Source organism: Aristolochia californica, unplaced genomic scaffold (genome assembly GCF_029961685.1).
Source record: "Aristolochia californica isolate CCGP_79_NKW_82.1479 unplaced genomic scaffold, dmAriCali1.0.hap1 SCAF_207, whole genome shotgun sequence".
Lineage (NCBI taxonomy): Eukaryota > Viridiplantae > Streptophyta > Magnoliopsida > Piperales > Aristolochiaceae > Aristolochia > Aristolochia californica.
In genome coordinates this window covers 13,875-27,500 of record NW_027181890.1, presented here as the reverse complement: position 1 = coordinate 27,500, position 13,626 = coordinate 13,875, and the positions used below count along the sequence as shown (strand labels likewise).

Here is a 13,626-nt window from a genome sequence, read left to right as displayed (position 1 = left end):
AACAAATAAAAAAAATAAAAAAGAATACTAAATTAAAGATTAAAGTCGGAATAAGTTCGAAAAGGTCAATGTATTCATGGGCAAATCCCCGCATGATGGATTTTAGTACAATTTGGACTGAGAGGGGGATCAAATGGTATAGTTCAAGTTCATTTGTTGGTAGCTTGGAGGATTACAAGCATGACTATTGCTTTCCAATTGGCTGTTTTTGCATTAATTGCTACTTCATCAATTTTAGTGATTAGTGTACCCGTTGTATTTGCTTCTCCTGATGGTTGGTCAAGTAACAAAAATGTTGTATTTTCAGGTACATCATTATGGATTGGATTGGTCTTTCTAGTAGCTATCCTTAATTCTCTAATATCTTGAACCTCCTCGTACAAGAATAAAAAAGTGACCCCTCCCCCGAAGGAATTCGGACTGTGAGACACATTAAAATTCAATATGAGCCCCCCCCCCCTCAAAAAAAAAAAGAAAGAAAAAGTTGGAGGGAGAGGGGTCACTTCTTGAATGAAAAATGAATAATCTAATGTTAAAATAAAATAATTGGAATCTAATATAATATATTATATAGCCCTGTACAAATATGATCCAGACACACATATATATATATATATATATATATATGATATATCATATATGTGTGAACATGATGATGTTCATATCAGAACGAAGAAATGCGGATATGGTCGAATGGTAAAATTTCTCTTTGCCAAGGAGAAGATGCGGGTTCGATTCCCGCTATCCGCCCATGGTAAAATAATCTAATATAATATGATAAATGATTCGGTATAGTTGACCACGATAGTGTAGTGGTTCTAACTTCCCTCTTCTTTCCTACTATCCCAAAACAATTAACGGAGTTACACCTAACGTCTAAAAATGTAGCGGAGACAGGATTTGAACCCGTGACTTCAAGGTTATGAGCCTTGCGAGCTACCAAACTGCTCTACCCCGCACGAAAGACCCGGGAACTAATGGACCAAGAAGGATTGCCCCTCTACCATAATAAATAGAATAGCCCATTTCTACAGAATGGTAAAGGGGCCCCTCTATGATCATAGATCATAGAGACCCATAGAAATATGAAGAAGGGGTATTTTTACCCTTACCAACTTGATCTCGTTGCCCCCGGCAACAAACATGCATGAACCCTTTCGCGAAGTATGTGCCCGGATAGCCCAAAGTCCCGATAGTTACCTCTGGGCCTTCCGGTCGAAAAGCAACGTCGATGAAGACGTATAGGTGCACTATTACGTGGCGGGGATTGCAATTTTCCATGAATTTGCCATTTGTCACTCAACGACGAAACTTTGCTTATTTCTTTTTTTAGGGATCGGCGAATCAAATGATATTTCTCTTTTAATTTCCGCCTTTTATTCTCCCTTTGAATCAAACTTTTCCTTGCCATAATTGTTCAGTTCCTATTTTATTATCAATGATACGGGTCGGATCCTAGATGTAGAAATATAAGAGGGTAGTGGTAGTCCCCCTTCTCCACCGAATCAAATGAGATTGTTCCCGATGGAGCACATTACAAGAAAAATGAATTAACCAAATTTGCCTGATGTAGAGGCAATCAAGAAGGCTGCGTAAGTGAATATATAACCTACAGAAAAGTGGGCTAATCCAACCAATCTTGCTTGCACAATGGAAAGAGCCACTGGTTTATCCCTCCATCGAATCAAATTAGCCAAAGGTGTGCGTTCATGAGCCCATGCTAAAGTTTCAATCAATTCCTGCCAATATCCACGCCAGGAAATTAAGAACATAAATCCAGTCGCCCAAACAAGATGTCCAAATAGGAACATCCATGCCCAGACCGATAAACTATTCGTACCAAAAGGGTTATATCCATTGATAAGTTGTGAAGAGTTTAACCATAGATAATCTCTTAACCATCCCATCAAATAAGTGGAGGATTCGTTAAATTGGGAAACGTTACCTTGCCATAATGTGATGTGCTTCCAATGCCAATAAAAAGTAACCCATCCTATGGTATTTAACATCCAGAAAACTGCCAAATAAAATGCGTCCCAAGCCGAAATATCACAAGTACCACCTCGTCCCGGGCCGTCGCAAGGAAAACTATAACCGAAATCCTTTTTATCTGGCATTAACTTGGAACCGCGCGCGTCTAAAGCACCTTTTACTAAAATCAATGTAGTTGTATGCAAACCTAGAGCAATCGCATGATGAACCAAGAAGTCTCCAGGACCTATTGTTAAGAATAGTGAATTACTATTCTCATTAACGGCATTCAACCAGCCAGGTAACCATATGCTTCGACCAGCATTAAATGCTGGGCCATTCGTTGAAGATAAGAGTACGTCGAACCCATATGAAGTCTTACCGTGAGCAGATTGTATCCATTGGGCAAATATAGGCTCAATCAAGATTTGTTTCTCCGGAGTACCAAAAGCGAGCATGACGTCGTTATGAACATAGAGTCCTAAAGTATGAAACCCCAGAAACAGGCTGGCCCAACTTAAATGAGATATGATAGCTTCTTTATGGTCTAACATTCTTGCCAATACATTATCCTCATTCTGTTCTGGATTGTAATCTCGAATGAAGAATATAGCTCCATGAGCAAAGGCTCCTGTCATGATGAACCCTGCGATGTATTGGTGATGAGTATATAACGCAGCTTGAGTAGTAAAGTCTTGTGCTATAAATGCGTAAGCGGGTAAAGAGTACATGTGTTGAGCTACCAAGGAGGTAATAACCCCTAAAGAGGCTAGGGCAAGACCCAATTGAAAATGAAGCGAATTATTGATTGTGTCATAAAGACCCTTATGTCCACGCCCCAATCGACCTCCCGGAGGAATATGTGCTTCTAAAAGATCTTTCATACTATGCCCAATACCGAAGTTAGTTCTATACATATGGCCAGCAACGAGAAAAATAAATGCAATAGCTAAATGATGATGGGCAATGTCGGTCAGCCATAAACTTTGTGTTTGTGGATGGAATCCCCCGAGAAGGGTTAGAATGGCAGTTCCCGCCCCTTCGTAGGTGCCGAATAAATGACTACTGGAATCGGGGTTCTGGGCATAAAGATTCCACTGACCTGTAAAAAGGGGGCCCAACCCCTGGGGATACGGTAATACATCTAAGAAATTATTCCATCTGACGTACTGCCCCCTTGATCCGGGAATAGCGACATGAACTAAATGCCCTGTCCAAGCCAAGGAACTTACTCCGAATAGTCCTGACAAATGATGATTGAGACGAGATTCGGCATTTTTAAACCACGAAACGCTTGGTTTCCACTTGGGCTGTAGATGTAACCAACCCGCTATTAAGGATATGGCAGAAAGAAATAATAGAAAAAGAGCTCCAGTATAAAGATCCTCATTGGTACGTAAGCCGATTGTATACCACCACTGATAAACACCGGAATAAGCGATATTCACTGGGCCGAGAGCACCCCCTCGAGTAAAAGCTTCTACCGCCGGTTGACCAAAATGAGGATCCCAAATTGCATGAGCAATTGGTCTTACATGTAAAGGGTCCTGTACCCATGACTCAAAATTTCCTTGCCAAGCTACATGAAACAGATTTCCGGAAGTCCACAGAAAGATTATTGCTAACTGCCCGAAGTGAGAAGCAAAAATGTTCTGATAAAGACGTCCCTCAGTAATATCATCATGACTCTCGAAATCATGTGCGGTAGCAATACCAAACCAAATACGACGAGTAGTGGGGTCCTGAGCTAAGCCTTGGCTAAACCTTGGAAATCTTAATGCCATAATGCCTTTCAAATCCTCCTAGCCATTATCCTAGTGCAATAATTCTTGCTAAGAAGAATGCCCATGTTGTGGCAATTCCGCCCAGAAGGTAATGGGTTACTCCTACAGCGCGTCCTTGTACAATGCTCAAGGCTCTAGGCTGAATAGCAGGAGCAACTTTTAATTTGTTATGAGCCCAAACGATGGATTCAATGAGTTCTTGCCAATAACCACGGCCGCTGAATAGAAACATTAAACTAAACGCCCAGACAAAATGAGCGCCTAGGAAAAAAAGGCCGTATGCGGATAATGAGGAACCATAAGACTGAATTACCTGAGATGCTTGTGCCCATAAGAAATCCCGGAGCCACCCATTAATAGTAGTGGAACTTTGCGCAAAGTTCCCCCCCGTGATATGAGTTACCACCCCTTGATCACTTATACTGCCCCAAACATCTGACTGCATTTTCCAACTGAAGTGGAATATCACTACCGAAATGGAATTGTACATCCAGAATAGGCCTAAGAAGACATGATCCCAGGCGGATACTTGGCATGTTCCCCCTCTTCCGGGGCCGTCACAAGGGAAACGAAACCCAAGATTTGCTTTATCAGGTATCAATCGTGAGCTACGAGCAAATAGAACACCTTTCAGTAATATCAATACAGTCACATGGATCGTAAATGCATGAATGTGATGTACCAAAAAATCTGCGGTTCCTAATGGAATAGGTAACAAAGCGACTTTGCCCCCTACAGCCACTAAATCACTACCCCCCCAAGTCAAGCTGGTGCTTGTTGTTGCACCAGGAGCTGTTGCACTAGGTGCTAAAGCATGGGTGTTTTGTACCCATTGAGCAAAGATGGGTTGTAATTGTATAGCGGTATCTGAAAACATATCTTGGGGACGCCCTAAAGCACTCATGGTATCATTATGAATATACAAACCAAAACTGTGAAAGCCTAGAAATATACATGCCCAGTTGAGATGTGATATGATTGCGGCGCGGTGCCTAAGTACACGATCTAATAGATCGTTGTATCGAGTAGTTGGATCATAGTCTCTTACCATAAAAATGGCTGCGTGTGCAGCAGCACCAACTATGAGAAACCCACCAATCCACATGTGATGTGTGAACAACGAAAGTTGTGTACCATAGTCAGTAGCTAAGTATGGATAGGGGGGCATGGAATACATATGGTGAGCTACAACAATGGTTGAAGAGCCTAACATAGCTAAGTTAAGAGATAATTGAGCATGCCATGACGTTGTTAGGATCTCATAGAGACCTTTATGACCCTGACCTGTAAATGGACCTTTATGAGCCTCTAAAATATCTTTCAGACCGTGACCAATGCCCCAGTTAGTCCTATACATGTGACCAGCTATCAGGAAAAGAATTGCAATAGCTAAATGATGGTGTGCAATATCGGTCAGCCATAGACCCCCTGTTACTGGGTCTAATCCTCCCCGAAAAGTAAGAAATTCCGCGTATTTTGACCAATTCAAGGTGAAAAATGGGGTTGCTCCCTCAGCAAAACTTGGATAAAGTTGAGCCAAAAGATCCCGATTCAAGATAAATTCATGAGGAAGCGGTATCTCCTTAGGATCTACCCCGGCATCTAGAAATTGGTTAATCGGCAAAGATACATGTACTTGGTGTCCCGCCCAAGAAAGAGACCCCAGTCCTAGTAACCCCGCTAAGTGGTGATTTAACATGGATTCTACATCTTGGAACCAAGCCAATTTAGGAGCAGCTTTGTGATAATGGAACCAACCGGCAAAAAGCATTAACGCTGCAAATACCAATGCACCAATTGCGGTACAATAGAGTTGTAATTCGCTAGTTATTCCAGACGCTCTCCAAATCTGAAAAAATCCAGAGGTTATTTGTATTCCTCGGAAACCCCCGCCCACATCACCATTCAATATTTCTTGACCCACTATTGGCCAAACCACCTGGGCGCTGGGTCCAATGTGAGTAGGATCGCTTAGCCATGCTTCATAATTGGAAAAACGAGCACCGTGGAAATACATGCCACTCAGCCAAAGAAAGATGATGGAGAGTTGACCGAAATGAGCACTAAAGACTTTTCGAGAGATCTCCTCCAAATCACTCGTATGGCTATCGAAATCGTGAGCATCAGCATGTAGATTCCAGATCCAAGTGGTAGTATCAGGGCCCTTAGCTATTGTTCTTGAGAAATGACCGGGTTTGGCCCATTCCTCGAAAGAAGTTTTTACGGGATCCCTGTCTACCATAATCTTCACTTCTGGTTCCGGCGAACGAATAATCATTGAGTCCTCCTCTTTCCGGACAACACATACAAAGAGACCCGCCAACTGTCAGTAATTAGTGAACCTCTGAGAGATGGGTATTTATGATTAGTGATTAGTTCCTTTCTTTCCTATCTCCCATCTATTTATTTTCTTTAGTTATTTACTAGAGCAATTATGATATGGAAGTCAATCCGGGGCAAGTGTTCGGATCTATTATGACATATCTGGGGGGCGCCCAACGGACCTTTATCTAATAATAAAGCCCCTTCCTCACATGGCATGGCGCAAAAACCATTTTTGGTGCAATCCAATGTATTCATATTTCAATGTATAAATGCCTAGATGAATCCACTTCAGTTTAGATCTTACATATATCTCACATGGAACGTATTTATTACTCTATTACAAATCAAAGAATCATTCATTAGTCATTAAAAAGAAAAAAGAGACATCCCGATATCCCTATTTAGTCAGTCGAGGATATAGCTTTATTAGCATAGAAAAAAGGAATGGAATGTATTCTGTACAGTATCTATATGGTTTATACTTCGGAAGTACCAGACGAAATAGAACGATCTTAGAAGGGATATAATGAAATTCCTTGATTGGCTCTTCCCAGAGGAACGATCCATTTTATTTGATTAATGGATCCAACATAACATGATAATTGAATTAAAAAAAAAAAGAGTGTTCTTATTCGAACCGCCCTGTGATCTTCAACCAATTATGGGCTTCAATATAATTACCTGGAGTAAGCGATATTGCTTGTTTCCAATATTCAGCAGCTTGATCAGACCAAGCCTCCGCAATTTCAGAATCCCCCTGTCGAATGGCCTGTTCTCCCCGGTCGGAATAGGTGGGTCATTTCCTTCCCTTAGAACCGTACTTGAGAGTTTCCTACCTCATACGGCTCCGCCGTCAAGTCTTTTGGTGTCCCATCTTAATCTACCATATCTATAATTGAATGAGATTTCTCGTAAATCTATCCCGGGTTAACCAGAAGAGGTTAATTACATGAGTTTCAAACTCTTTTTTTGATCAAAAATGCGTTTTATCTTTTCTCCCACCTTCAGAAAAATAAAGCATAGGTACCGTACCCCCTCTATCATTAGAATCTTCTGAAAGGTAACTATCTCGGTTTCATATAGGAATTGATATTGATATAGAATCTTTGAAAAAGACTTTCCTCCATAAGAAAGAAAGGACTTACTATCTTTGGGATCTGATGCTACACCGCTGCTCAATACCTTAGTAGATCGACTCTATTACATAAGTTGATTCCTCACTTTTATCTCATATCATAAGATATGATATGTTCTGTAAGCAGTTCTTATTGTATCGGCCCCAAAACCTCTCTAATTGATCTTTACGGCGCTTACCCTATCAATTAAATTAGATCCTTTATCCATGGAATCTAGTATATAGGCCATACCTATTTCTTCATATTTTGGCCTCTATGAAGTCTTTCTTTGCTACAGCTGATAAAAATCGTTGCTTTGGACGATGCATATGTAGAAAGCCTATTTTTTTTTTCTAGTATTGACTAGCGTATTTGATCTTTCTTTCCTTCTTTCTATAGTGGAGATAGTCGCACGTAATGACAGATCACGGCCATATTATTAAAAGCTTGTGGTAAGAATGGGTTTCGCTCTAGCGCCCGGAAATAATATTCCAAAGCCTTCGTATGTTCCCCGTTGCTTGTGTGGATAAGGCCTATGTTATAGAGTATATAACTTCGATCGTAGGGATCAATTTCTAGTCGCGTAGCTTCATAATAATTTTGTAAAGCTTCCGCATAATTTCCTTCGGATTGAGCTGACATCCGTTACGGTCGTTCATTCTATTCAAAGAATCTCCGTTTCAGAACCGTACGTGAGACTTTCATCTCATACGGCTCCTCCCTTCTCTTCTGTGCATAGTAATAAAGGGAATAACCCATGGAATCGGAATCAAAAAAGATTGAAATATTTTCATTATGAACTGATGGGGGCTAGTGTTTTTACAAGAAATCTCTAGCCAGCCTTCCTGTAGGAGGTCTTTTTCTTAACACCAAACGTGTTGATGCTAGATAGAAATGCTCACTCCAACAATTTCTTTGTCCTCAACGCCCTCTATTTGATTTGCAGGAATTAGTCACTTCAACGATCTTCGATGGTTATACGGGTATCCAAAGCACAAACGAGATGGATGTTTGTTGTCCCAACCATTCTTGTTAGTCCCGATCCCAATAAGGAAAAGGGGTATAATATATAACAAAGTTTTCGTGTTGTTGATTCCTAGGTGTAGTGCTTCTTCCCCTATGCGCCGCCTATTGGTACTGGTGGAGTAGGATTAACCTGCAATACAGAACCTATAGGTGTAACCTTTCGCTCAATGCTAAAATCGATAATTGAAGCATCTGAGGTTGCATCAATCGGGGATACACGACAGAAGGAATTGTTCGATCTCTACTACCCCAAACTTCACCTTCACCAAGCGGAAGTTTATTTAAAGAATTTTTTTTTTGTGTCCTGAACCATGTCCCCTTCTCATAAGACTGAAAGAGGTCAAATCCAATATATAATAATATAATATAATAAGTAAATATAAATAAATAGAATTATATTATATAATTAGAATATATATAAATTTTAATATTAATAAATAAATAAAAAAAAAACGAATCAAATCACACCATCTCTGTAATAGGTAAATGCCTCTTTTTCTCCTGAAGTTATCGGAATTATTCGTAATAAGATATTGGCTACAATTGAGGAGGTCTTATCAAGAAAATTTCCACTTATCCGAGATCTAGGCATAGTTTACAACCCATTCCATAATTCTTCTCATTATCCTCTCCCTCGAGGGAAAATGCTCCCATAAACAAAGGAATTGTACAGTACGAAATCACATAAAAACAGAGTAATTGTAAAAAAAAAAAGACCCTCAAAATTGCCCCTTTTAAGACAGGGATAGATAGGAAATATTGGAATCAGATTGGATTTCAGTCCAATGTGGTATACCAATGAACAGAACTCTTACTCTTTATTTTATCGAAGTTAAGGAATCCAAGAAATTTTCCTACAAATTCTGATCTAACTCGAGGAGTTTTTTTTTTTTTTATTATTACCCAAAGAGTCAAAAGAATCAAATAAGCATTCCATGATGAAAATAGAATAACCAACCCATCCATTTTGGGCGAATAGCGCGTATCCACAAACAAAACAATACAATGGAAATATTAAAATCATAGGGCGACCCATGAATTTATTTATAATAGATCCATGGGAATAATAGATCCATGGGATAGCTCATGAGAAGAGTTGTTGTTGATAAATCTGAAACTAGAAAGGAATTTTTTAATTCCTATGGACCTCTAAATATAACCATAGTATAAAATACTATAGTATAGTATAGAGTTTGTGGATTCGTCCCAATTCATTGGTTGTTTAATCCGGTATACGGTATAAATATCCGAATAAGATGGAGAGGGTCGTCGTCTTGACAAAGATGAATAGATAGTTTTTTTAATATTAAGTTAATATTAAATAAAAAAAAATGTGTTTTTATCCCTCGAGCCTCGAAGGAAGATCTTTGTTTGACGAAAAGTTTTCGATTTATAATAGATCGGTCGTACCTTTATTGTATTGCAATAAAAAATTCAATAAAATAATATGAATGACTCGCTATTCACCGGGTTTCCGGGCAATAATCCTAAGATTCTGTGGGAAAGGTGGCCGAGTGGTTCAAGGCGTAGCACTGGAACTGCTATGTAGGCTTTTGCTTACCGAGGGTTCGAATCCCTCTCTTTCCGTACCTTGACCTACACCTAATTTACCAACGTTACCAACCACAATGTATCAAATAACAATGGATACCATTATTCCAAGAGTAGGGCCTTTGCTTTCTAGTGATTCTCTATTGCCAATTACTGTGGTAGATAAAATATCGGATCGGAAAGGGTGGACAAGGAATGAGAATCTGACCGCGGATCCACTTGGGATACGAAAAGGATACGAAAATGGGGGAAAATCCGGATTAAATCCCTTAACTTAGTTCTATTTACTTTGTTTGGTGAAACAGGGTAGACAAAATTGTATTGTCCAAAGCTTAATTATTTTATTTTAATTAAGTTTAAGTCTGACGGGAATAATATTCCACGACTAGTAATTCATTGATTTTTAAGCCGATCCATTTACTATCTATTATTTGATTTACTATTCCTTTATATTGGAATGAGTCAAGAGTCAAATGTTTTGGCAATTCCTCGCGGGGAGATGAATCCACATAATTTTGAATCAGAGCTCTGGATCTTTGTTCATCTCTCGTAGTAATAATATCTCGGGGTTTACACCGATAACTTGGGATATCTACTATACGACCATTAACTAAAATATGTCTATGGTTAACTAGTTGTCTAGCTCCAGGAATGGTCGAAGCCATACCCAATCGAAAAAGGATGTTATCCAAACGCATTTCAAGTAGTTGTAGTAAAACTTGACCTGTTGACCCTTTGGCTTTCCCAGCGATACGAACATATCTAAGCAATTGCCGCTCTGTCAGACCATAATGAAAACGCAATTTTTGTTTTTCTTCTAGACGAATACGATATTGAGATCTTTTCCCGGAACGCGGTTGGTTTCTAAGATCACTTCCGGATCTAGGTCTTTTACTAGTGAGTCCCGGTAAAGCCCCCAGACGGCGTATTTTTTTGAAACGAGGCCCTCGGTAACGAGACATAAAGACTCCTTATTTTATTGAAATTGGATTTCACAGAATAAAAAAATTAAGACTGAACTAAACGATAAACGAAGCTAAACTCGCTGAAATACTATAAAGAAGAATGAGATGAATTGTCTCAATAACCAGATTATTTTATATAGTTATATATAGGAAGTTAAGTATCCCTTTCTTGTTCTGTAGAGATCTAACAGCTTCAATCCATTTTTTATTCTTTTTTATTCATAGTTGGGAGTTCCCGTAACATACTATGTTGACCCGACATTTGGAGAAAATTGAAAAGTCTTTTCAATTTCTCTTGATCTCAAGGAGACATTATCAATATCAATATCAATCATGGAAAAAATCGAATAAATGGAAAAGCCGGCTATCGGAATCGAACCGATGACCATCGCATTACAAATGCGATGCTCTAACCCCTGAGCTAAGCGGGCTCACATAACAGAAATAGTGCATAGGATTTCGGGAAACTACTGGGACTTAGCTATTAGTAATTAGCTATTTATTTATTTTTTTATTTTATTTATCTATTTATTTATCTATTATTAATATCTATTATTAATAATTAATATAATTATAATAAATAAATAAAGAGTAGTTTGTTTTTATTATTATTATAATTATTATTAATTATTATTATTATATATAATATATATATATAAATACAATTATATAAATACAAATACAATTATATAAATACAATATCAATATTATATTAATAATACAATATTAATATTAAATAGAATATAATATTAATTATGACAACATTAATATTAATAATGTAATTATTAATATTAATGTTGTTATGTAATAATAAATAATAATATAATATTAATATATTATATTATTAATATTAATTAGATTATATTATGATTATGTAATATTAGTAATATTAATTACTTAATCTTAATAAAATAAACTAAAAAATAAAAATTAGCTTAGTTATATATTCTATATATAGTTATAGAAATTTAGAAATTCTATTTATTTACACTATAGGAATTCCTATAGTATAGGAGATCCTTCCTAAGGAAAGGATAAGATAAAGGAAAGGATAAGATAAAGATAAGGCTGCAGTCCAGAGCATAATGAGACATTCCTCTGGTTTCATTCGGAAAGGGAGGGGATAAGACGATAAAAAAAGAATGAATATCGACCGTTCCAGTATTCCAAATAGCGCTAAAAAAATAAGGGGTGTAAAGACATATATATATATGTGACGTGGGATATATCCATCCATATTGAATTGCGGATACATCAATGATAGAATCATTTCTGATTGGATCATATCAAATATGGGCCCGCCACTCCGATAGGGATGAAAGAAGCTGGTCAAGAAATATAATAGGGACACACCTCTTTGATATAGGAATAAGGGCCTGTATCTAATGAATTCAACGGCTCCAAGATAAATGAAAGAAAAGAAGGGGGGGTCACAATGTGATTTCTTTCTCATAAGGAAGAGGGAGGGGGATATGGCGAAATTGGTAGACGCTACGGACTTGATTGGATTGAGCCTTGGTATGGAAACCTACTAAGTGGTAACTTCCAAATTCAGAGAAACCCTGGAATTAAAAATGGGCAATCCTGAGCCAAATCCTGTTTTCAGAAAAAAAAAAGGATAGGTGCAGAGACTCAACGGAAGCTGTTCTAACGAATGGGGTTGACTTTACTACATTGGTAGAAGAATCCTTCTATCGAAACTCCAGAGTGGGATGACCCTAGATATGTACGTATACGTACTGAAATATCAAAGATTAATCACGACCCGAATCCATATTTTTTTTTTCTAAAAATTTCAGAATAATAATTTCAGAAGCAGAAGGAAGAATCGAATAGTCAGTGATCAAATCGACTATCACACCAGAGTCTGATAGATCTTTTTAAGGATGTCTGATAGATCTTTTTAAGGATTGATTAATCGAGTGAGACGAGAATAAAGATAGAGTCCCATTCTACATGTCAATACTGACAACAATGAAATTTATAGTAAGAGGAAAATCCGTCGACTTTAGAAATCGTGAGGGTTCAAGTCCCTCTATCCCCAATAAAAGGCCTATTTGACTCCCTAAGCATTTATCCTCTTTTTTTTTTATCAGTGGTTCAAAATTAGATATGTTTTTCACTTACTCTACTCTTTCACAAATGGATCCGGCCAGAAATCTTTCTCTCTTCTCACTGTGATAGATATGATATACGTACAAATGCCCATCCATATATGGATGGGCAAAGAATCTCCATTACGGAACCTTTCACAGTTCATATCATTACTCTTACACTTACATTTACAAAGTCTCCTTTTTGAAGATCCAACAAATTACCGACTTTATTTAGGTAAGTTAATGCTTTTTGAGTCCCTTTCATTGACATAGGCCCAAGCTTTCTTTTTCTTTTAGTAGGATCATGCATCGAGAATGGTCGGGATAGCTCAGCTGGTAGAGCAGAGGACTGAAAATCCTCGTGTCACCAGTTCAAATCTGGTTCCTGGCACGTGGTTAATGTATCGAATAGATAAGATACTCATACAAATAAATCAATAGAGTCAGAACCCATATTAATATTATTTAATATTATATGCGTTAATAGTCCAGAGCATAATACATATTTATCCATCTACATCTAGATGTATAGATAGACGCCTCCGTCTTGTAGATGGGTAAAAAACGAGTAGATGGGTAAAGATATGAGTAAAGAAAATAATTGGATTCCGTTCCCTCCTCTTTTTTGTTTGTTTGTTCATACTGTATCTCTTCCCGCACAAAAAGAATGTTAATACTTCATACATATCCGAAGTCGAAGTTAGTTGGTCGAAAACCCTAAAAGACTAGTCTGGAGGAGTTGAAGGATAGGAAAAGGCAGGGTTCATTTCAGAGACAGTCCAAAAAATCCGAT

At 37.9% G+C, this 13,626-nt stretch overlaps 3 non-coding genes across 3 annotated transcripts; 2 read left to right on the top strand and 1 right to left on the bottom strand.

The window, feature by feature from the left end:
* The first annotated feature begins 9,721 nt into the window (after positions 1-9,721).
* On the top strand, positions 9,722-9,808 carry TRNAS-GGA (transfer RNA serine (anticodon GGA)). The gene has a single exon. It is a non-coding gene; the product is annotated as a tRNA-Ser (tRNA).
* Positions 9,809-11,095: 1,287 nt separating this feature from the next.
* Positions 11,096-11,168, bottom strand: TRNAT-UGU (transfer RNA threonine (anticodon UGU)). The gene has a single exon. It is a non-coding gene; the product is annotated as a tRNA-Thr (tRNA).
* A 1,983-nt stretch (positions 11,169-13,151) lies between these two features.
* Positions 13,152-13,224, top strand: TRNAF-GAA (transfer RNA phenylalanine (anticodon GAA)). Its single transcript has one exon. It is a non-coding gene; the product is annotated as a tRNA-Phe (tRNA).
* Positions 13,225-13,626: the final 402 nt, after the last annotated feature.